Source organism: Stenella coeruleoalba (genome assembly GCF_951394435.1).
Source record: "Stenella coeruleoalba genome assembly, chromosome: 10".
Classification (NCBI taxonomy): domain Eukaryota; kingdom Metazoa; phylum Chordata; class Mammalia; order Artiodactyla; family Delphinidae; genus Stenella; species Stenella coeruleoalba.
In genome coordinates, this window is record NC_137156.1 from 93,369,953 (window position 1) to 93,392,199 (window position 22,247).

The following is a 22,247-nucleotide window of genomic DNA, read 5'->3' on the forward strand; positions in this document are numbered from 1 at the left end:
GAATTATCTGGGAGAAATTTTAATTAAACGGCTGCCCAGGGCCCCACTGCAGCCCAATTAAAGAATCTCTTAAGGTTGCAGCCTAGGCAGTGGCATTTTTAAGGCTTTCCGTGTGATTTTTATATGCAGCCAGGGCTGAGAACCCACTGGGTTAGGTATTTGACTGATGGCTTCAGTCCCAAAGAGTTTAAACCTTGCTGTTTGCAGATTGTATCCTTTGAGTTATAAGTTCTTATTGTTAGGTGATTTAGAAACTGTTTGAGTTTTTTGGATAAAAGCTAAAGAAATTAGAATAAAATAGGAGGCAGACGTTCAGATGGGGAGAAACCATTTGGAAGACGTTCAGTGTTGAGCTGCATCCAGTTGGCACGAGTGTGCCAGCAGAATGTTTTCACCTGGGGGGTGCTGGTGGGAGACTGTTAAAAAGAAAAATTGTTGGCGTGGGGCTTCCCTGGCGGTGCAGTGGTTGAGAGTCCGCCTGCTGATGCAGGGCACACGGGTTCGTGCCCCGGTCCGGGAAGATCCCACATGCCGCGGAGCGGCTGGGCCCGTGAGCCATGGCCGCTGAGCCTGCGCGTCTGGAGCCTGTGCTCCGCAACGGGAGAGGCCACAGCAGTGAGAGGCCCACGTACCGCAAAAAAAAAAAAAAAAAAAAATTGTTGGCGTAAGCCTGATGTGACAGGAACCTGAGGTTCCTGTTGCCTCTGTTGCCTTTTTCTTCTCAGTTCCTGTTCCATGTCATCTTCCAAAACAGAATCCTGAGTGCAGCAGAAAGATTGGATTCAGTGATCCTAATCCAGTCACTCACTCATAGAATTAATTCCCTCCTCTGAATTATATAATGTGCTGCAGTTTATCTTTTAAAAGAGCCAAGAGTGATAGACTTGAGCCAAGAGTGATGGACAGATAATGTGCTTAGGGCTCTGCAAGCATTTTTAGCTCTTGGAGGGTTCTGTTCTCCCTGGGAGGGGATTGAAGCCCTCATAGGTAGAGGTTTAGCACCTTGTCTGGAGTCACAGAGCTGGTGATGGGTGCAGTAGGAGCTGGGCTTGTCAACTTGGGCTGCACAGAGAAATCACCTGGGGGACATTCAGAAATATCACGTATGAGCTCCGCTTCCAGAGATTCTCATTTAATTGGGCGTTTGAGATATTTTGAAAGCTCCCTGGGTGAGTCTTCCGTGCAGCCTAGGTTAAGAACCACTGCTAATAGAGCCTGAGCTATAAATTCCCGGCTTTACTACGTAGCAGGGAGCTGGCCCACACGTTGCTTTTGCAGCAGGGACCAAGCGAAGGGATGAGAAGCTTATTGCTTGGGTCCGATGTGAGCTCTTATCCCATTCTACACCCAGGCTCTGGGAGTTGGGAAAGGAAGCTGAGAAAGATGTTACTGTACTGTACAAAGTTAACCAGTGGCTATTTGAATACAGGTTTAGAACATTAAAATAAACAGGACCGTAGCCAGGGGAAGTCAGGAGAGATACATGTTTTCCTGGCGCTAGGGTAAAAGTGCCTGCTGCTTACATGTATACCTGGTGGCTGATTGAAAGGGATTGTTCTGAGATAAAAGTGACAGTCCGATAGAGGCCATTTAGAAAGAACCAAATTCCATTTATGGCCTGGCCTGGTTCTACAGGTGGTCATGTGACAGTGACTTAATTTGTTGACTGTCTTTCCCCATAAATTAAAAATAAAGGTTTCTAGGTTGTGAGGTGCTTTGTACTTGTGGGAAATCTGGTTCAAAACAAGCTTTGCTGCAGGCTTTGTGAATGTAGGTCAGGGCTGCCTAAATTCCTTGTGGTGAGCCGGAGGCCCTTTGCACACAGGTGAGGGGCCCAGGCCCATCTCCCTTCGCAGCCACTGCCATGCCAGGAAGGTCTCTTCCACCTTGGAACCCGGGCGACCTTTTCCAAAGCAGCCTTTCAATTCTGGTGTAGCGTACTTTGAAACATTTTTCTCTAAAATGAAGAGAAAGGTCTCTCTTTAGAAAGGGATGACTGCCTCTCCAAATACTAGTCTATTTTGAAGTTGAAGTCATTTTGATGTTTAGAAATGGTGCATAGGGCAGTTGGGCAATTTGGAGGCATTTCTAGTCCATTTCCTTGCTGTGCCACTGCACCTCAAAGTTTAACAAACACATATGGAAAAGTGAGGTGCTGGCAAGCGGCCGCATAGGATGATGGAGTCTTTATCCAAGCAGTCAGCAGAGCTACATTTAGTCATTTGGGTTTGCTGTCGCTTCCATTGTTTCCTTGCCAAGTTGTTTCCTATATTGGGAACCATCATAACCTGTTCTTAAGTAAATGGAAGCCAAAGGCCTATTTATCTAATACTCCCTGTGGCTTCTGACTTTGGGTTTTTCATTTTGTGAGCTCCTCTTGAAATCTGCTACCCTAGTGGTTAATAGCATAGGCTGTGGTATCAGGCTTCCTGGGTTCAAATCCAAGTTCTACTCATTCTTAGCTATGTGACCCTGGACAAATGGCTTAACCTCCGTGAACCTTGGTTTTCTCATCTGCAAAATGCAAGATGGTATTAGCCCCTCCCTCATAAGGTTATGGTGACGATGAAATGTGTGTTCCGCATTTAGTACTGAGGGAGCCTGGCCCTTAGTTAAGGGCTCAGGAAGCCTTAGTTATCCCTGTCTTTTTGTTCCCAGTTCTTAGTACAGAGCCTGATACTCATATATGGTGGCAGAAGGGAAAGGAACTATATGTGAATTCTTATATATGGTTCCACTTTTTGTCTTTAAATGCTTCTGTGGTTAAGGGCGTGTACATGGACCCCGTGGGCCTAGATTTGAGGCCCAGGTGTTCCCATATACAAGCTGAGTGATCTTGATAGATGACTTAAATATCTAAGCTTGTTTCCTTACTTATGCAATGGGGGAAAAAGAATTCCTTCCTCATAAAGATAATAGGATTGAAGATAATATGGGTAAATAGCCAAACAGAGTAGTTGGGTACACAAGGCTTGCTCAGTGACTGGTTGCTGTTATTTTTCACAGTAGATGCAGAAGAGTGAAACTACTGAACACACTTGCTTCTTTCTGATGAGTCAAAGTACATTTCCAAGGGAATTGCTTTTTTTGTGATTCCTTGGACTATATCTCCTGCCCCTAACATTGTCTGTAGGAAGAAAAGATTGGCTGCACATCTGTTTCACATAAGCCAAGGCTTTTTCATTATCCGAATGAATATTGGACCGTGTCCCTGCCCTCTAGGTGATGAGAAGATCTGAGATGTAGAATAATTGTTACTTTCGTCCTTTTGTTAATGTGGTACCATTTTAAAGCACCAGTGTCCATAGAAGGGAAGGCAGAATCTCTTTTCTTCCTGATTTGTGTTGCTTTGCCCATAATCTTAAAAGAATAGGGAAGGCAAACATCAGATTGAAACTGGGAATAGAAGCTTTGTGGTTAGTGATTTCCTTTCTCTATGTTATCTTTTCCTTTTCACTCCCACCCATCCCTTCCCCCTAGTAAATATACCGGCATCTTCTGCAAAGAAAAGATGGAAACTAACAACCATCGTCCATTTTGATCCTAGAATCTCTGCTGTTTTAAGTATAACCTTCAGCACTGTTCGAGTGGAAATAAGAACTGGGGCTTCTGGGAAATAAGATAGGCTTTGGTGTTGATGCGGTTTATTGTGTAATCTCCTTTTTCAGACTGGGGCAGTGGTCCAGTTCTTGCCCTCAAAACTTGATCTTCTCCATTTATGTCAAGAGGCCAATCTTGGCCCCAAATCCTTGATCTTGTACAGATGCTATCGTATCAGTGTCACCAAGGTGTGAGAGGTTTTTAACCTTGTAGTTGAACCTTTAGTTTCAGAAGAAAAGCTGTTTGAAAGAAAACTCACAGTGGAAGATGGGGAGGAATTTAGTTTGGGCAGGGAAAGGTGAGGAGAAAGGAAGCGTTCTGATGTCGTTCAGTGCTTCATGTGGATTGGGGAAGAGCTCAGAGATCAGGCTGAAAGTGTGGGTATTTTAGGTAAGTATCGCCCTTGTGCCCTGTGCTTCGCCTTCTCCCCTAATCAAGTTGGTTTCGAGCGTAATAATCCACTAGGTGGATGTATTATGAAAATGAGTGTTCAGCTCAACAAGCACTGAGGTCCTACTGTGTTTCAGCTGCTGGTTTTGGTGATAAGGGAAGGCAGGATGAGTTGAACACAGTCCCCCTGGCTTTTTGAGAGTCTTAAGGTGTCTTGGAGAAACAGACCCACATTATAAATAACAGTAGCCGACAGTAATAGAGCATTTAGTTGTGCAAAGCATCTCCCGTGGATTCTCTCTTTTAGTCTGGTAACCTTCCTGTGAGGTGTAGGTATCAGTGTTCCCATCATGCAGATGAGGAAATTGAGGCCCTAAGAAATTGAGTAACTTGCCCATAGTCACTTAAATGTCCCTTCTTAGAATGATTATTATCATTACACAAACGTTTATTGGTTGCCTCCTGTGCACCAGCCATTTGTGTCCCAGGGAGGAAAGATAGAGACATTGACAAGGAAGTCAACGCCAATACACCGTTAAAATTTTTCAGGGCTGTGTTGAGAGTAATTTGTTGTCCACGTGACAGCTGTTTATATACAAGTAGAGGCCCAGCAGGTGAAATATCTTTCTATAAAGTAGGAAAGTTGCCCCTGTAATCTAGTAGTTTGTTGGAGCAAAGTAGATGATGACACTTTTCACGTGTTCTCTCTCCTTGAGGTTTGCCACACCTTCTCAGCCCAGGGTGTGTCTGTTTTACCCCTGATGCCATTTTGGCTGACAAGGTTGAGGATCTGGCCCAGCATCACATGATGTGTGAGTGTCAGAGTCAGGCCAGAACACTCTTGCAAAGGCCTGGACCCAGTGGTTTGTCTTCCCTCTGCCCTATGGACCCTTCCCCGTGTAAAGCACAGAGTTCCTTCAAGCCGTGTCACCTGCAGTCTCTAAATGGGAATGGACTAGGTTATTACTTTTCTGCTGTCTGCCCACACTCTTTCTAGCATTAAGTTAGGACCATATAAATGAGGAAGAAAGCCCACTGCAAGATAGAAAACCACTTGGACCCTTTACCTTAATGCGTTTTTAACAAGGTGTGGGGTACTCTGTCTGTGACCTGCAACATTATTTGAATCCTATTTGTAATGCAAATGAGGGTCTGGTCTGGGGCAGTATAACCCTGCCTCCGGGCATCTCCTGAGTAACATGTTGGCTGAAGACTCCTGCTTGCTCAGCACGTGTCCCCTTTAAAAGATTGACAGCCTAGGAATCATGGTCTCAGGATGATACTGGGATGAGGAGTGTGCTGGTTGGCGGTGACAAACCACTCTGGGTCTGAAGCATGGCTGTGAATTTGAGGATCAGACTTAGGGTCTTTTCATTTTTTTGGACTCTTCTTTTTGTGCAGCCCCAGAATGCTTGCACTGTGTCAGCCCACCTATTAGGGGGCTTGTGGATTTAGTAAGATGGCTTGTTTGAGAGAGAGAAAGAAGTGTTTCCCATCTCATGCAAGCTCTTTGTGAACTGGCCTGGGATCTCCCAGCAGTTTTGAAGGGAGCCTCAAATAAGAATGGCATTTTTCATGATCCAACGATGAGAAGTATTTGAGTACCAGCAACCTGCTTATCTGATCACAGTCTTACCTCCCATTTAGGCTGAGGTGGGGGATGGTTCTTCGCAGATGTGGGAAAACTGCTAGCCCTGGAGTAGAGAGCCCCAGCTGACCTGAGAGCTAGCGCCCCGCCCAGGCTCTGCCACCGACCACTGTGACGCCGTGGGGGAGTCACTGCATCTCTCCAGGCCTCCGTTTTCCCATCTGCTCAATGGAGTTTAGCTTGAAACTGTGATCAGCGCCAGAAATAGGCCGGTTAGCTTTTCACAAGGCAGCATTGTTGTCCAGGAGCCTCGTGCTGTCCAGAAGTAGGTTTCTATTTCTTTGGGATTACAGGTCTTCTTCGTCAAGATAAGACGAATGGATGGAAACAGCCAGGCCTTATTCTGAGGCCAAATGGGGACACGGCCTGGATCTTGGGTCACAGAGGTCATCTGGACTAGGGTGGCCATAACGAACTCATAGGCTCAGCTTTCGTTCACCCCCGCTCTCCTTCCCTGCCCGTTCTCTAATTGTTGCTAAGCAACATTATTTCTCCTTTTTTTTTTCTTTTGGCAAGGCCTCGAAGGAATGAACCCATATCTTACTTAGTTTTAAATACCCACATGCGAAGGGGAGGTCCTCCCTTAAATTTTGTTTGTTCTTTTGATTCTAATCCACGATGGGCCTTTCGCAGTGGGACTGAGTTTTCTGCCTGTCTTGTTATAAATAAGGCAGAAAAATCAGTCTATTTAAGGTGCTTGTCAAGTATATGCCTTGAAGCGTATTCAAGGTTTTGTGTGTGCGAGCAGCTGCTTTGTGGGAACGTCTCTTGCATCGTGTTCCGTATTCACAAAATCAATTCAAATTTAATAAAAAGATTAGTAGGTTTTTTTATAATCTTCATTTCAGATTTACCCGCTTATCCCAATCTTGAACCAACAGACTCCATCTAAAGGGCACAACACTGTAATTCAATTCCCTGGACACCATAGAAGGGTCACAGCATGTTCCACGGTCACTGAGGTGATACCTGCTGCGTGATTAGACTGGAGTCCCACACACTACAAGTGGCCCTCGCTGGATTCCTGCCTACTTGCTCAAAGCTTTGAGATGCGTGTCTGAAGGTGCTGGGCATCCTGCACACGGACACAGGAGAGCTTTATACTCCGTTGCCTTGGATAGCTTCCTTTCTGAATAGCTGAGTCACCCATGGGAGAGTAGACCCCAGACCCCTGTTTTATATTCATTTACTCATAATAATTCATTTGCTAATGGAGAGCAAATTTCAGCTCTATATGCATAAAGTGCTTCCAGTGTAAGGGATATGTTCTCTTTGTCATCTGATTGAATCTCAGTATTGCCGTTGTGGCTTCCTCCATTGAGGGCAAAATTGATTTGGACAGAGAGCATGTGTAATTGCATCATACTGTTATATGGTTCTCCTGAAAGCAGAACGTAGTGGTTGATGAAGGACTTCTTCTTTTGGTGAAGGCTTTTATAATCCTGTCTTCAGAGCACTGATGAAGTTACGTGGTGAATCACTTGAGTTTATGATAATTCTTTCCCTCCCTTTTTTGACAGATGAGGAAATTAGAGAGATTTAGGTCGTCTCCTGGGCTCAGAAAGCAATTCTGTGTCAACATTGGGATTGGGACACACCCTGGGTCCCCACCCACACTATCTTTTAGGCTGCTGTGTTTGAACAATGGATTTAAAAAAAATTTTTTTTTTTATCCTATCACCTTGTGTACTTAATGATAATGTGTTTTCCATACATGCAGATAATAGTGAATACCATGTATAGTGCTTACATATGTTAATGAAATTTATTTAATTTGTATAGTTTACTTTACATACGTTAATTTATTTAACCCTCATACAACCCCATAAGGCAGCTACAGAGCTATGAAGTCTTGCCCTCCTTTTATAGATGAGGAACTAATGTACAAGACGTTGAGTGGTGGGTCCAAGTTACACAGCGCGAAGTGGCAGAGCCAGGATTTGAACCCAGACAGTCTGACATCAGAAGCCTTCCTTATAATACCTCCTCTAAACTGCTTTAGAAGGAGACGGGCCTTTGAGTATTCCTTTGCCAAATTACTGGATTCCTTCTTAATCACCTTCTTCCTCTACTGCCCCGAAATATGGCGTTCTGAAATGCATTGCACAGGAGCCAATGTCTGTATGCTAGAGGTACATGCTAACTGCCTACTTCACAACCTTCAGTGTAGTGTGTGTCACAGCTGTCTTCTATTTTTGTCTCCCCAGCTAGATTTTGGAGCACCTGGAGGGACCAGATCTTGCCCTGCCCTCGTGGCCCAGTGCCCGGCATAATGATGGTCCTTAGTTAAAAGCTGGTTGAAAAGGAATTAGTGCTTGTTCTAAAATGGTTTTCACTGTTCCCGGTTCTTGCAGCGTTTTTTGCTGATGACATTTTAGGTTAACTGAAGGCTAATTTTTTTCCTACATGGATGCCTGATGCTGTGCTATAACCTCTCTCCAAACTACCTGAGTCTGGAAAGATTTCTGAACAGATTTCTTATAGTTGACTTGTCTTTTCCCTGGAATGTGGACTGGCTTCATCCTCTGAGGGTGTCTTCTCCTTGACCTCCCCCAGTGTTTGATCTTTTTTCTCTGTTACGCCCACAGTTTTGCGATTCCTTGGCCTCATTCAATACATGATCATGAAAAACAAACAATAATTAATGCCCTTCCTCTTTTGTGCCTGGTCTTCTGGCAGAGTCATGGTGTGCCTTTGCTCTTGAATGTTGGAGCATTCCTGTGGTGTGGTGGTGTATTATCCCCACTTTACAGTTGGGTACCCTGAACCTGGAGAGGGTCAGTAACCAGTCTGGACCAAGCTGGGATTTGAACCCATGTCTGGAGTGTTCTTGACAATGTCTCTACTCAACCATTCAAGTGAATTAATAGAGTTGTGCTTCTCAAGAAGCATCTGGGGGCTCTTATCACATCCTGGGTTCCACATTTAAGAGTCATACTGCTCAATGGGAATAAAGCTAAAGGAGGGGTAACCAGGAGGATAGGTCCCAAAGTGATGACGTTCGTGCTGAACGGTGAGCAGCTGAGAGAACTTGAGACGTTTTAGACTAACCCGGCAACAGCAGTTCTCACCTAAGTTGCTGCAGTGGTCTCCTTGCAGGTTTCTGCATTTTCCTCTCTGTCTCCTTTGGGCCTGAGCGTTGGGGCCCCTCCCATCCATTCCCTGCGCCTAGAGGAATCAGCGCAGGTCTCATGATGTCACTTGGTTGCTTGGTGCCCTTGGTGGTTCCCCTAGTTGTGCTTAGGATAAAGGACATGCTTTCGGGGTTCACAGGGCCCTGCATGAGTCTCCCTGCTTCCCTCTCGGCCTCAGCTGCCGTCCCCCCCGCCACCTCCACATTCTGTGTTCCTGCCACACCGAGGCATTTCGTCCTGGCAGTCAGGGTACTCGCTCTGCGCTCTGGGCCTTTGCGTGTCCTTTATCTTCTGTCTGAAATGATCTCCCCATCTCTGTCACTCCTCCTGGGACCCCCTAGTCTTTGTCATGCCCACTCATCCTTCAGACCTCAGGCATCTCCTGTGGAGGTTCTTTGCCGACCCTGTGTACACATAGGCTGCTCCTTGTCAGCCCGGACCCTGGAGCCAGACTGCTAGGGCTTGACTCTCAGCTCTGTTTTATGCTGGTCATGTCAGCTTGAACCTCTCAGTATCTCCATTTCCTCATCTTGAAAATGGGAAGATTCTTATATGCACCTCATGGTGTTTTTGTGAGGGTCAAAGGAGCCAGTCCACGTGAAGCACTTAAAGGAGTGCCTGGCCCGCACTAAATGCCCTAAAACGGTGAGCTGCTCTTGCCGGCGGATGACTTCACTGTTACCCACTCCATTCATCGTGAGCTCGGAAGCTGTGCCTGTCTCCCTCTAAGGCTTTGCACAGGCCCTGGCCTGTGGCAGGCTCTTGCATATTTGTAGAATGAATGAAGAAAAACCTCTAAGGCATGGCTTCTGAAACTTGAATGGGCACCTGGGGATCTTGTTACAATGCAGATTCGAATTCAGTAGGTCTGGGTGAGGTTTGAGATTCTGCATTTCTGACAAACCGCCATGCTGATGCAAGGCCCGAAGGGACAACTGACAGTTGTCTCCTCTCACTGTGAGGCTGTCACAGGGAGGGATGTGCTGAGCCCAGAACAATAGAGAATTAGGGCCAGCAGAGGAAAGTGACCAGAGGCAGAGTTTTCGATTTTAGGAATGTGCTTCTGACTGTAATAAATACTGAGCCATTGCTTAGGGAAGAGGCCTGCTTCAAATTACTGAGTTTCCTCTCATTCATAAGGGTCTGAACATCTGTCAGGGATCTTGGAGACGATTTCTGCTCTGGGACAGAGGTTAGGTAGATGATCCCATCTGACCGTAAGTGTCTGTGTTTTCCCACCAAAGGACCCAGCTGTTTCTTCTGTTTTGCTTCCTGTGTTTGGGGGCATTGGGTCAGCAAACAGCTGGGGAGAGTTACAGACACGCTGTCCACATGAGTAGCTCTCAGGGAACCAAGTATGTTCAGTTCAATGGGTAGAAAACAATAGGTAGTAGTGGAAAGATGGAATTATTGAATATTTGAAAAGGTGAGCAAATATAAAAATCCAAAAACCTTTCTGAATCAAGATCCTGCCAGATCTGGTTTAAATGAATAGGTAAGATGTATTGGGGAGGCCATGGGCATAGTGGTTGAGAGTGCTGGCTCTGGAGTCAGACTCAGGCTCAGGTCCCTGCCCCACCTCTCATTAGCTGTGTGACCGTGGGCAAATTACTTAACCTCTCTACACCTTAGTCTCCCCAGCTGGTAACTGTGGTTAATAGTAGCATGGAACTGATGGGATTATTTTAGGGTGAGGTGATGCATGTGTGTAACACCGTTGGCAGCATGCCTTGCACAACCTAAGCACTTAATATGTGGTAGCTGAGTAGCTGTTGTGGCTCAATTTGCAATTAACAGCTTTTAGGACATCTCTTAGGAACATCAGACATTGCCCTTCAGACGTTGATATGTCCGTTTTAAAACTTCAGTATGTGGAGTGTACAAAGATATCCATGGCCAGACACACTTTAACCTCGCTGCATTTCTTATACTTTATTGAGCGAGTTCATGAACAAGAGGGAGCTCGAGAGCTTGCAACCTTTTGAAGAGAAACCAAAGGCCTTTCTCTACTTACACAAGCCTTGATCAGGGCCTCACTCACTGATGGGGCGTTCACTTGAGATGGCAATCCTGCCTTATGTATAGAATTACAGGCCCAGCCGAGAGAGGAAGTTGTGTTTATCTTAACCCAAGCAGCAGGCACTCCGACCACTCTTGACAGACAGGAGACAGATATTGCCAATCTGCTCTTTTCCTGAAACCCCCCACCCTGCTGTGTGTTTTTTGTACGTTCAGAGGGGTGCCTGCCAGTTGGGCTGCAGAGTGACATTCTGTACCTGACTCTGAGGACAGTTGAGCTTCCAGGAGAAGGGATATCCAGCAGCTGCTTCCTTGGTACTGTTGGCCAAGGCAGAAGCCCTCGTGGCTCCTAGAGAAGGCAAGAATTGTGCTTGTGTCCACTGGTTTGGGGAGAAAAGTGGAGAGTGGCCACAGGTGTGGGGAGAAGAATGTGTCCCTTCAAAGAGTCTGTCTTTTCTCCCTGACAAAGCAATAGCTGGAGGCCAGGGCAGAAAAACTCCAATTAGAGCAGTTGCAGTAATTGAGAAAATCAGTTGGACAATTATTTCTCTTATTGACATTTAGAAGTGCCTTTTTTCGTCTGGTATTTTTCCAGGTACATGTGAGTTCCAATTTGGGTGCTTCTGAAATGTCTGGATATTTTGTGCTGCTAAAATTATATGTGTCTAAAAATGTTATCAGTGATGACACTTAAGTATAAGCTCACTTGGACTTGCTGCTAGCACGTTGCTGAGACTGAAGTCACCCCCTCCCCCATATCCATTCTCAGAAACATGGCATTTCAGGTAAAGGTAGAAAATAGAATAATTCAGCCTAGGTTTAGCCATCACGTAGAGGCCTGCTCTTGAGAACTTTGCTTTGGTCTTGTTGACAAAGAATACTGGGGTTTTGTTGCCATAGTTTCAGTGAAAAATTTGACCTTAGCTACAATAACATACAGTTAGAAAGAACTAGCTAATCGGTTTTCTAAAATTAGTGTTCTCTAGTACATAAACCAGTAAGCACAGAGTATTTAATTAACTATTACACAAGGATATAAAAGCCCAGGGGAATGCAGTCCCTTGATCCGGTCAGGGGGAGGAAGGAAACCCATAACTGTCCTTCACTGGTCTCTTGCAAGCTAGAAGAACTTTTCTTTTTTTTTTAATGTTAGCATTGACTTTATTTTCAGATCTGTCAGGAATGGATACACAAAGCTTGCTGAGAGAACAAAACAACATTCAGCATTATTTCCAGTTGTCCCTTGCTGGGTACAGACTCACAAGGCAAGAGCTGAAAATGATGTTGGGCCGCGATTCTCACAAGGACACTTGTTGGTGGTGTCTTAGTCGGCTTGGGGAGAAGGAGAGGCATTTGGAAAGCTATTTCCTGTCTGAAATCTTAGCAGCTAGGTTCTAGACTTTAGTTCCTTTGAATGCTGAATGTGTGATGAAGGGGCCAGTGCCCCTTTGTTGTCCCCTCATTCTGAGTTCTGAGTACAGCTGTGTTCTTCCCTCAACCCCACAGTTAGCTGGTCACTGAGCGCTGACTGAGCGCCAAGAAAATGGCCCGTATGTAGATTATGCAGAATTTGGTATCTCTTGTCATCTGTCTATTGAGACGCCCTGCCTGCAGTAGCTCATCTTTTTGGCGATGGCTTGAAATGTTACCAGTGTTGCGTCAATCCAGAAAGCTGTGTTAACATTTCTGGAGCGAGGAAGGTTTCAGCCTCTGTGGTTTCAGGACATGTAGTCAGATCCCTAGCTGACATTCTTGTCTAATCTTTCCACTGCCTTCCATGGATGCTGCAGAGGTGTAATTGAGTTCGTCTCTTTGCCAAGTTTATTACTGTTTGAAAACATGACTCAGGATTTTCTGGAACGTCCACTGTTGTATCTTCTTATCAATAACATCATGATAAATGTTCTCTCTCTATTGCATTATGATTTCAGCTTTTTCTCTTTTACCCATAAACAATTCTTTCATAGAATTTGAAGTGTGGGCTATATTTAAGGGGCTATAAACTTTCTCCATTTGATTTTTTCACCATTTTGCATGTTTCTGTATTGGCATCTTAACTATTGCAATGGAAAATATGTGGTTGGCGAGACTCTTAGAAACAGTCTGAAAGGTCATTGGACTGTGCAAGCTTCTTGACTATTTACAAGGTCATCTACCTGAACAAATAGAAATGGTCTCTGCCCTTAAGGAATTTGCAATCTTACGAGAAGAGATGAGTGAGAACTACTTTGAGGATTATTCTTAGAGGATGTTGAATCCTAGATATGGTTTTATTTCCCTGATGTTCATTGTTTCCATGTATTCCATCAGGTCACTGTGCCCAAATCATTTGAATTCATCTTAATAATAGCTTAACTGCAGTGAGGTGGGTGGACCTAGAGTCTGTCATACAGAGTGAAGTAAGTCAGAAAGAGAAAAACAAATGCCATATGCTAACACATATATATGGAATCTAAAAAACAAAAATGGTTCTGATGAACCTAGGGGCAGGACAGGAATAAAGACGCAGATGTAGAGAATGGACGTGAGGACAGGGGGAGGGGAAACGGTAAGCTGGGACGAAGTGAGAGAGTGGCATGGACTTATATACACTACCGAATGTATAATAGCTAGTGGGAAGCAACCGCATAGCACAGGGAGATCAGCTCGGTGCTTTGTGACCACCTAGGGGGGTGGGAGGGAGACGCAAGAGAGAGGAGATATGGGGATATACATATACATATAGCTGACTCCCTTTGTTATACAGCAGAAACTAGCACACCATTGTAAAGCAATTATACTCCAATAAAGATGTTAGAAAAATAATAATAATAGCTTAAGAAAAAATGCAGTTAGAGAGCTTGTTGAAAAGTGACAGCACACATTTTAAAGTGTCCGGTTGGCCTGGCTTTCACTACCTTTGTGTCCTCAGGCCCGTGCATTAATGTGGTTAATTGAATTAATGATACTTAGCAAGTATCATTGAAGAGATTGCGTGTGTCCAGTTGGTTGGTGGAATGGTGCACTAGTCAGGACTCTTGGTTGTGGGTAATAGCCAGCTTGAACTAGCGCAACATAAAGGGGCTTTTATTGGCCCCAACAGCACTGGCTGAACAGCTGAATTGCATGAAGGGCAGGGATGCCACAGCGGCTCAGGAAGAGACCCATTCAGGCACTGAGTACCTTCAGCGGCCTGTGTCCATCTCTGGTCTCTTCCTCTCCCTGCACATCTGCTACTTTGTGTTCTCCCGTTCTCATCTAGTTTTGGTGTCAAGGTTATACTACACTCCTAGAAGGAGTTGTGCCATGTTCCCTGTTTTTCTGTTCTTTGGGAGAGTTTGTGTAGCATTGGAATTAGCTCTTCCTGGAAACTATAAAAACCTATAGGTTCTCTTTATAGCAAGATATACTACTTATCAGTAGACAGTTTTCTTATGTCCTTAAAGGGCTATTTCTTCTTGGGTCAGTTTTGTAAGTTGTCTTTTTCTAGGAAGGTAGGCATGCCATCTAAGTTTTCAAACCTATAATATCCTTCTATTATCTTGTTAATCCCAGAAGTGTCTGGTGTGGGCCCTGTGGTAAGTTTAAGAGTCTCCCTCTCCCTCGTGGTGTCCACTTTTAAACCCCCAGAACCTGTGAATATGTTACCTTATTTGGTAAAAGGAACTTCACAGATGTGATTAAATTAAGGATCTTGAGATGGGAAGATTATCTTGGATTTTGGGAGGTGCCTAATGTAATCACAAAGGTCCTTATAGGAGAGAGGCAGGGGGAATAGGGTTAGTAGTAGGCGATGTGAGGATGGAGGCAACAAGTTGGGTGATGTGGCCATGAGCCAGGGAGTACAGGAAGCTGGAAAAAGCAAGGTAATGGATTCTCCCCTGAAGCCTCTGGAAGGGGTGCAGCCCTGCTGACAGTTTAATTTTAGATTTCATGACATTGAGAGCATAGCTTTGTATTGCTTTAAGCTCCTAAACTTTGGTAATTTGTTACAGCATCAACAGGATTATTCTAATAATAATCTGAATATTATTTGTTTGTTCTCTTTTTCTGGATAAGTGTTGGCACATTTTTCTGTCTTGTTAGTGTTCAAAGGAACAAATTTTGGCTTTATTGATTCTCTTGTAGGTTGGTTTTGAAGTTCATTAATTTTTGCCTTTTATTTTATTCCTTCTACCTTCTTTGGATTTATTTTGCCCTTCCTTTCCTACTCTCTTAAGTTGGATAATCAATTCCAAATATTGAGCCCTTCTCACCTTGTAATTCGAGCATCTAAATTTGTGAATTTCTTTTAATATTGCTTTAGTTGCATCCTACCTATTTTGACATGTATTATTTTTTATTCTTATTAAATTTTAAATACTTTCTTATATCTACTATCATTTCTTATTATCTATGAGTTATTTAGAAGTATTTCACATTTTCAGTTGTATGGGGGATTTCTGGTTCTGTCTTAAAAAAGTTTTTTTATGACTTAGTTGTATTTTGGTCAGACCATATGGTCTGTATCCTATCAGTTCTTTAAAACTGGAGCGACTTGCTTTATGGCTTAGCAGGTGACCTGTTTTTATGCATATTCTACTGTGCTGGAAAGAATATGCTTTTTCCAGCCTGGGGTGCAATATCCTGTATATGAGTTCATTAGGATCTTTTTTGGTTGCTGTTTTTTTGTATGCTGGAACTATCAAGACATTTCTTAAAATTTCCCACTGTTAATTTTCTGAGGTTATGGAACTCTTCTATATCCTAGTTGTGTTGGTGATTATACAATACATGTATGTGTTAAAACTCGTACATCTGTGTACCAAAGAAAAAGGTGAATTTAACTGTATGTAAAGATTTTTTAAAGGTTTAAAAAGTTCCCACTGTTACAGTGGATTTGTAATTTTGTCTTGTAATTTTTACGTTTTTGTGGTTAGTTTTTTTAGTTTTTAGTTTATCGAAGTTATGTCAGTAAAGGCTAACACTTGTAAAATTGTTTATAACTTCCTGATGTACTAAGTGTTTTATTATTATGCAAGGAACATTTTTATCTGTTTTATGTCTTGAAGTCTGTTGTTGTCTGTTATTAATAAACCCACACCAGAATTGTTTTAGTTAGTATATATTTGGTATAACTTGTTCTTTTAAATTATGTCTTTATGCTTTGGCGATGTCTCTCATAAGCTGCACATAACCAGATTTTTAAAACTATTCTGACCATCTTTGTCTATTAATTGGAATGTTTACTCCATACATATTTGTTGTAATTACTGATGTTTTTGGATTTACAAACTTAGCTTGTGTTTTTCTTTCTTTACCTCATTTTTTTCTTTATTTTTTTCCTTCTTTAAATTTCATTGAAGGCTTTTTTTGTTGTTGTTCCATTCCATTTTTTTCCCCTCTACCAGCTTGAAGGTTATACTTTATATGTTTACTATAGCAGTTACTCAAGATATTTTAATGTGTATTTAATTAAGCATAACATACAATATAACGACCTTAAAACATTTTGATTCCTGTCACCCTCTCTGAGTATGTGCTCTTGTTAGTACTTTATTTTATATTTAAGCTTACATATTACATATGATTTTTTATATTGTCTTTTTTTAAAAATTGACTTAACACATTAGAATTTATCAGACTATCTGGGATAATTGTCTTTCCACCTCAGAAATGCCCTATAGAATTTAGAGGGTCTGCTAGTGGTAAATTCTCTTTTTTTCTTTGAAAATATTTGTTCTATTTTGTTTGTCTGCAAATTTGACTTTTATTCTCGAGTGATAGTTTTGCTTGGTATAGAATTGTAGGTGGATGGGTACTTTGTCTCGGCATTGCTCTTTTTTGGGGTTCCATTTTTGCTGTTAAAAGCAATTGGCAGAAAGTTTGTATTTTTCTCTCTGGTTGATTTTAGGATCTGCTCTATGCTTTTGCTTATCTGCAGTTTTATCGGTATGATTCCAGGTGTTGATTTCTTTTCATTTATCCTAAATGATATTTGTTAGATTCCTAGATTGAGCGTTTTTTTTTTTTTATAACAATAGTGGAGAGTTCTGAGCCATTATCTATTGGAATACTTCCCTTCCCAGTCTGTCTGTTGTCTTTTGGAACTTTAGTTAGGTTATGCTTCTTAACTTCTTCATCTTTTCCATCTTTGCTCTCTAGCCTGTGCTCTGGATAGATTTTCAACTCTGTCTTTGTTTACTAATTCTGTTTTATTCTAAACTGCTGTTTATTCTTTGAGAGTTTAATTTCAATTCTGTTTTTCATTTCTAAAATTCTCTTTGTATCTTCTAAAAACGTTTGGTCATTCTTCCGTATTCCTCCATATTGTCAAGCCTCTGTTTTACTTCTTGTTGCATAAAACGAAACAAAACATAGTGTTAAAATATTCTCTCTCTAAAAATTCCAGTTCTCTACAGATCTGACTCTATTTTCTGTAGTGGCTTGCTCTAAAACTGGTGTCTTATTTCCCTATGTGTTTTGTGATTCTGACTATTGCTTGTGTTTCGTGGATTTTCATCTGTGGGAATTCTTTGAGGACTGCGGTAAAGCTCTGTTCCTCCAGAGAAAAGTGTTTCCTTTCGCCAATTGCCTGAGATGCCACAGCTCAGGACTTCTTTAAATCAAATTCTCGGCCTAAGGTTTTCTTTAATTTTGTTTTGTTTTCTGCTTAGAGTTTAAAGATTTCCTGTATAGTATGAATCTGGGTAACAAACAAGTATGAGAGCCCACTTGTGGTTACGAATTATAGGAGAGTTTCCTCTCCTGTATCTAGTGCCGAAGTCAAGAGAGACAAATTACCAGAGCAGGTTTCTTTGTTATTCGTCATTGCTTTGGAGGTGTAACTCCTTGGGAGTCCAGGCTTTATGCAAGAGTCTCCTAGAAGACTTCTGACCTTGATTAGACTCAAAGCTTTATCTCCTGTATCCAGTACAGCTATCAAAATGGAAGCCTGAGGTCAGCAGGTTTTCCAGATAACCACAGGGTGAATGCTAGCTTTAGGACTCATGCACCACCCAGGGGTCTTGCTTTCACTTCTTTATTGGGTTCTTTGGATTCCCAACTAGCTATCTACTTCAGTAGATACTTCAGTAGGTGCCTTGAAATGTGTTTCAGTATTTCGTCTAGCTTTTTTTGTGTTTTGATTGAGAGGCTCATGCAGAATTGGTCACACTGTAAAAAAAATAGATGTGCACAATCTTGGCTTTTTACCTCCTGCAAAGTGTCATTTTCTGGGTGTTGGAAAACACGGCTGCCAATAGCTCCTGAAATTTAGAATTTTACAGTTTTAATCGTTGGAGAGAGACTGATCTCTGTTGTTTTAATGATCAAAAATTCCAGGAAGAGCTTCAGTCAGATGTCTTCCTCTGGATCAGAAAAAGCTTAGGGGGATGAGACTAGGGGCTTAGGGTTACCTGTGTTGACATGGAAGCTCCCAAGAAAACCACCTGGGCTAGAATCAGTTCCTAAAAATGGAGGTATTGGGTACTGGTCTGCTGTGGTGCTTATCAGGGAATAAATAATGATACTTGAGTCTGTTAGGAATGATTTTGACTTTGAATAAGAGAAAGGTCCGTCTAATAGTGGCTTAAAATGTAAGTACATTTGTTGTTTACTTAATTAGAAATCCAGAGAATGGGCAGTCTCAGGTTTAGCGAAGGACTCTAAAGTGTCCTGTCTTTTTGCTCCACATACTCCGGGTATGGACTTTTCTTTTCATGCTCTTGTCACATCTTGGTTACAGATTGACGGTTGTGGCATCAGATATCCTGTTTGCATTCATGGCAAGATTAAAGGGATGGGGGCAACACAGTGAGCTTTCTGCTCTCATTCTTGTCCTTTTAAATAAGGCAACAAAAGCTTATCCCCAGGATCCTATTTTTGTTTCATTGGTCAGTACTGGGTTCCATACTGTTCTTAGCTGCAGGGAATTTGGGGGAAGCGGCCAGGGAAAAGGTGTTAGAAATAGCTAGGGTAGACATTAGGACCTCCATAATGCGGTACGCTGATTGCAGTGGAGGACTGCACGTGGTTTTCCTGCTGTCTCATTTTTAGTGTTTTGGTGATTAAAGAATACTGGCTTTTATCAAGGATAAATACTTTAAGGTACCTATCTATAAGAACAAGAAGAATTTTTTTTTTCCCCCAGTTGAAGTTAAACATGTAAAGTCATCTTAAATGGATGCTATATGTTCACCAGATGCCAGTATCTGCCATTAATAGTATGACTGTTGGTGAAAGCAGGTAACTTAGTAATAGCCACTTGATTTGTTTTATTGGCTGGCATATGAGAGGTATGCCCCAAGTGAATAATTTCTGCATTTTGTTTGTAATTCCTCGGTTTGGCTAGATGAATGGGACTAGGTGAAGAAGAGCCTTTCATACACGTGACTGGGTTTCCATTGACCAAGTCTGGGGGCCACCCATCTCAGTTATTTTGGAACAACAGTGCCAGTTTGCAAAGCGCAATGGACTTTTCTGTGATGGCGATGTCGGAGGGTCATTCTGTGAGCTTGCCCTTTGATTTGCTTTCATTGGAACAGCTTCTTAAGAATCAAGAGCTTACTCGCGGTATCAAAAACAGTTTGGTTTCGGTTCCCCAAAAAGATTAAGCTTGAGAGAAAAACCTAAAATAAATTAGATGATCTTCTTCAAATTCAATGCGTTTTCCTTTTTCGTCTTAAGGAGGAAGTAGTTTTTCTTGGAAAGTGGTAGGGAAATCTTTCCTATTTCTAGTACTTGTGTATGGAGGCTGCATATGGTATAAAAAAAGAATTTGGCTCTGGAAGCATCTTTATTGGGTTCAAATCCTGATGAGTGTGTGATCTTGGGCAAAGTATTTCATTCTTCTGTCTTGATTCGCTCCTAAGTAAAATGGTAACAACTTTAGAGGGTTTAGGGGACTAAGGGGTGTAAGAAGTGCTCTGAGAGCAAAGCCAAGGACACTGTAAGCGTGTAGTTAGTGCTCAACAGTATTATCATGATGATGATAGGCATGTACATTCTTTTTCCTCCTTTCTCAGTTATGCTTCTGAGTTGGAAAAGGAGTTCTTTTCTTTAGGAAGATAGAGTTGGGGAGCAGAAAGTATCTTCTAAGGGCACCGTAAGAAGACATTCGGGTTGCTGGCGCCTGAGAGTGTGTATATACAAAAACCTTTCATTCACTTTTTTTTTTTTTTTTTTTGCGGTACACGGGCCTCTCACTGCTGTGGCCTCTCCCGTCGTGCAGCACAGGCTATGGACGCGCAGGCTCAGCGGCCATAGCTCACAGGCGCAGCCGCTCCGCGGCATGTGGGATATTCCCGGACCGGGGCACGAACCCGTGTCCCCTGCATCGGCAGGCGGACTCTCAACCACTGCGCCACCAGGGAAGCCCTCATTCACTTTTATATTGTCTGATCCTTACCTCAGTTCGGTGAAGTTGGTGCCTTATAACCATTTTCTAGTCGAGGGAAGATGACTGTGTAGGTTATGAAACTTGCCCAAACTCATAATTCTGGCACACGATAGAGCAAGACTTGCCACTAAGAGGGAGCTCCTGAACTTTTCCTCCTCTTGGAAGTTCTTGCCTCAAGGCTCTGCCTTAGCTCAGGCTCGTGCTCAAACTGGGTTCTTCTGTCCACTCGGTAGCAAATGTGCGTTCGGCCTTCAGCCCATGAATCTGAAAACTGTATTATACTCTTTGTTGTTTCTTCTTCATTTACATAAAAGGGTCGTGTGTCTGTCTTAAGATGGGACAAATAATTCAGTGACAGAGGGACAGGGTGATGCTTAACACTCAATGAACTAAACCAAGCATTAGGAGAACTTCAGCTTTTTCCCCTTTGGAATGACAGTGTGCTGCATTCTGCAGTAGATCTTGACAGACCTTTCTGGAGTTCATGTCATGTGAAGAAGTGTGGGCACATAAGACATAACAAGGGGAAAATGAGAGGGCTGACTTGGAGTGTCCAGATGTCAGTCCAGGTTTGGGAGCTGAAGGACCCGAGTCCCGGCCTTTGTTTTGCCCCTGACTAGCAACGTGACCTCGAGCAATGCTCTTGACCAGTCTGGGCCTTTGCTTCGTCATCTGTGACGTGAGAATGCTGGCCTGGATAATGAAACATAACAGAATTTTATTAAGTGTTGATCCCATGCAAGGCCTGAGCTAGGCACAGTTTGTATTACAAGTGTATTTACAGTCTCTTAAATCACTCAGGTCCGCTCTGTGTCTCTGATTGATTTTAATCTCTAGTTTATGAAAGATTAGGTTTGACATTTTGTTCTTGCATCTCAGTTGTAAGAAGCACATACCAATCCCTCCAGTTTATCACCTGTAGTTACTTAATATGGATAAACCCCATGTATGCATTTAAAAAAAATTTGGCCAAGAAGTGATAACAGTGTCTAAAATTACCCCAAATGGAAAGCCTTAATGCAAGCAATGAAAAGACAGATCTGCAGCCATTCCTTGTATTATGCTGCTGGGTTCCCTACCTCCATGTCCCGATTGATGACATGGATTTGCCTTTCTTAATTGTGCCCTGGTCCAGTATGGCTTCAAAGGAGTTGGGCATGTTGGTCCATGGTGGAGTGGTGGTATATGGTGGTGATATCAGAGACTTTATAGTGGAACTTGGGTTCAAATATTAGTTTTGCCATTTACTACGTGTTAGTATCTCAGAAGCTCAGTGACTTAAGCTATAAAATACTATCCCCGTCAAAAAGATGGTCTATTGTGCATATCATAGGCACATAGTAAATGTTAATTTCCAGCCCCCTTCCTACCCAATCACATTGGGATATAAGTCACTTACCCAGATCCAGGGGGTTGAGCTTCACATGCACCAGAATCATTTTCCTCCTTCCTACCCTGCAAAGGCTTAGACTTGTAGTGTGGTAGGTGGGATATGAAACAGGTACCAGACTGTTTCTTGGCAAAAGGGCCTTAGATATCATTTAGATCGTTTTATTTCACTCTAATTCACATTTTCTTCTGTACCCACTTCTGAAGCACAGTTACAAGCCTGGCTCCGTCTGGGTGCCTACCTGTGACTAAGCCATCCTACTTCTTATTTCCCACGCTGAATTAATAATCAAACCCTCTCCTAACTCCAAGCACTGGTCAGGGTTATGTAGGGTGATTGAGTGAGCACTGGCCGTGGGGTTGTTAGAAAACATCATCTTTTTGTTCCTCTGAATGGAGTCTGTCCCCTGTCCTGCTTAGGTTTGTCTTCAGTAGTAGATAAAGTTAGTAAGACCTCAGTCTGACTGTAAATAGCCAGACACTGCCAAGATTCAATTGCAGTTGAATTAAAACCAGCGGAATTGAGTCTGGTTAGTTAATTGAGAATTACGTCTCAGTCAGTGTTCATCTTCAGTTTTTCGCCTCTGTGCTCCTGTCCAAAACCAAGTTTGGGGCTTCCCTGGTGGCGCAGTGGTTGAGAGTTTGCCTGCTGATGCAGAGGACATGGGTTCGTGCCCCGGTCCGGGAGGATCCCACATGCCACGGAGCG

The 22,247-nt window shown here is 42.9% G+C and overlaps 1 protein-coding gene across 2 annotated transcripts in view; it reads left to right on the forward strand.

The window, feature by feature from the left end:
• Positions 1-22,247, forward strand: part of ITPR1 (inositol 1,4,5-trisphosphate receptor type 1) — a 321,065-nt gene that overhangs the window by 30,072 nt on the left and 268,746 nt on the right. The gene's annotated exons all lie outside the window — the stretch shown is intronic.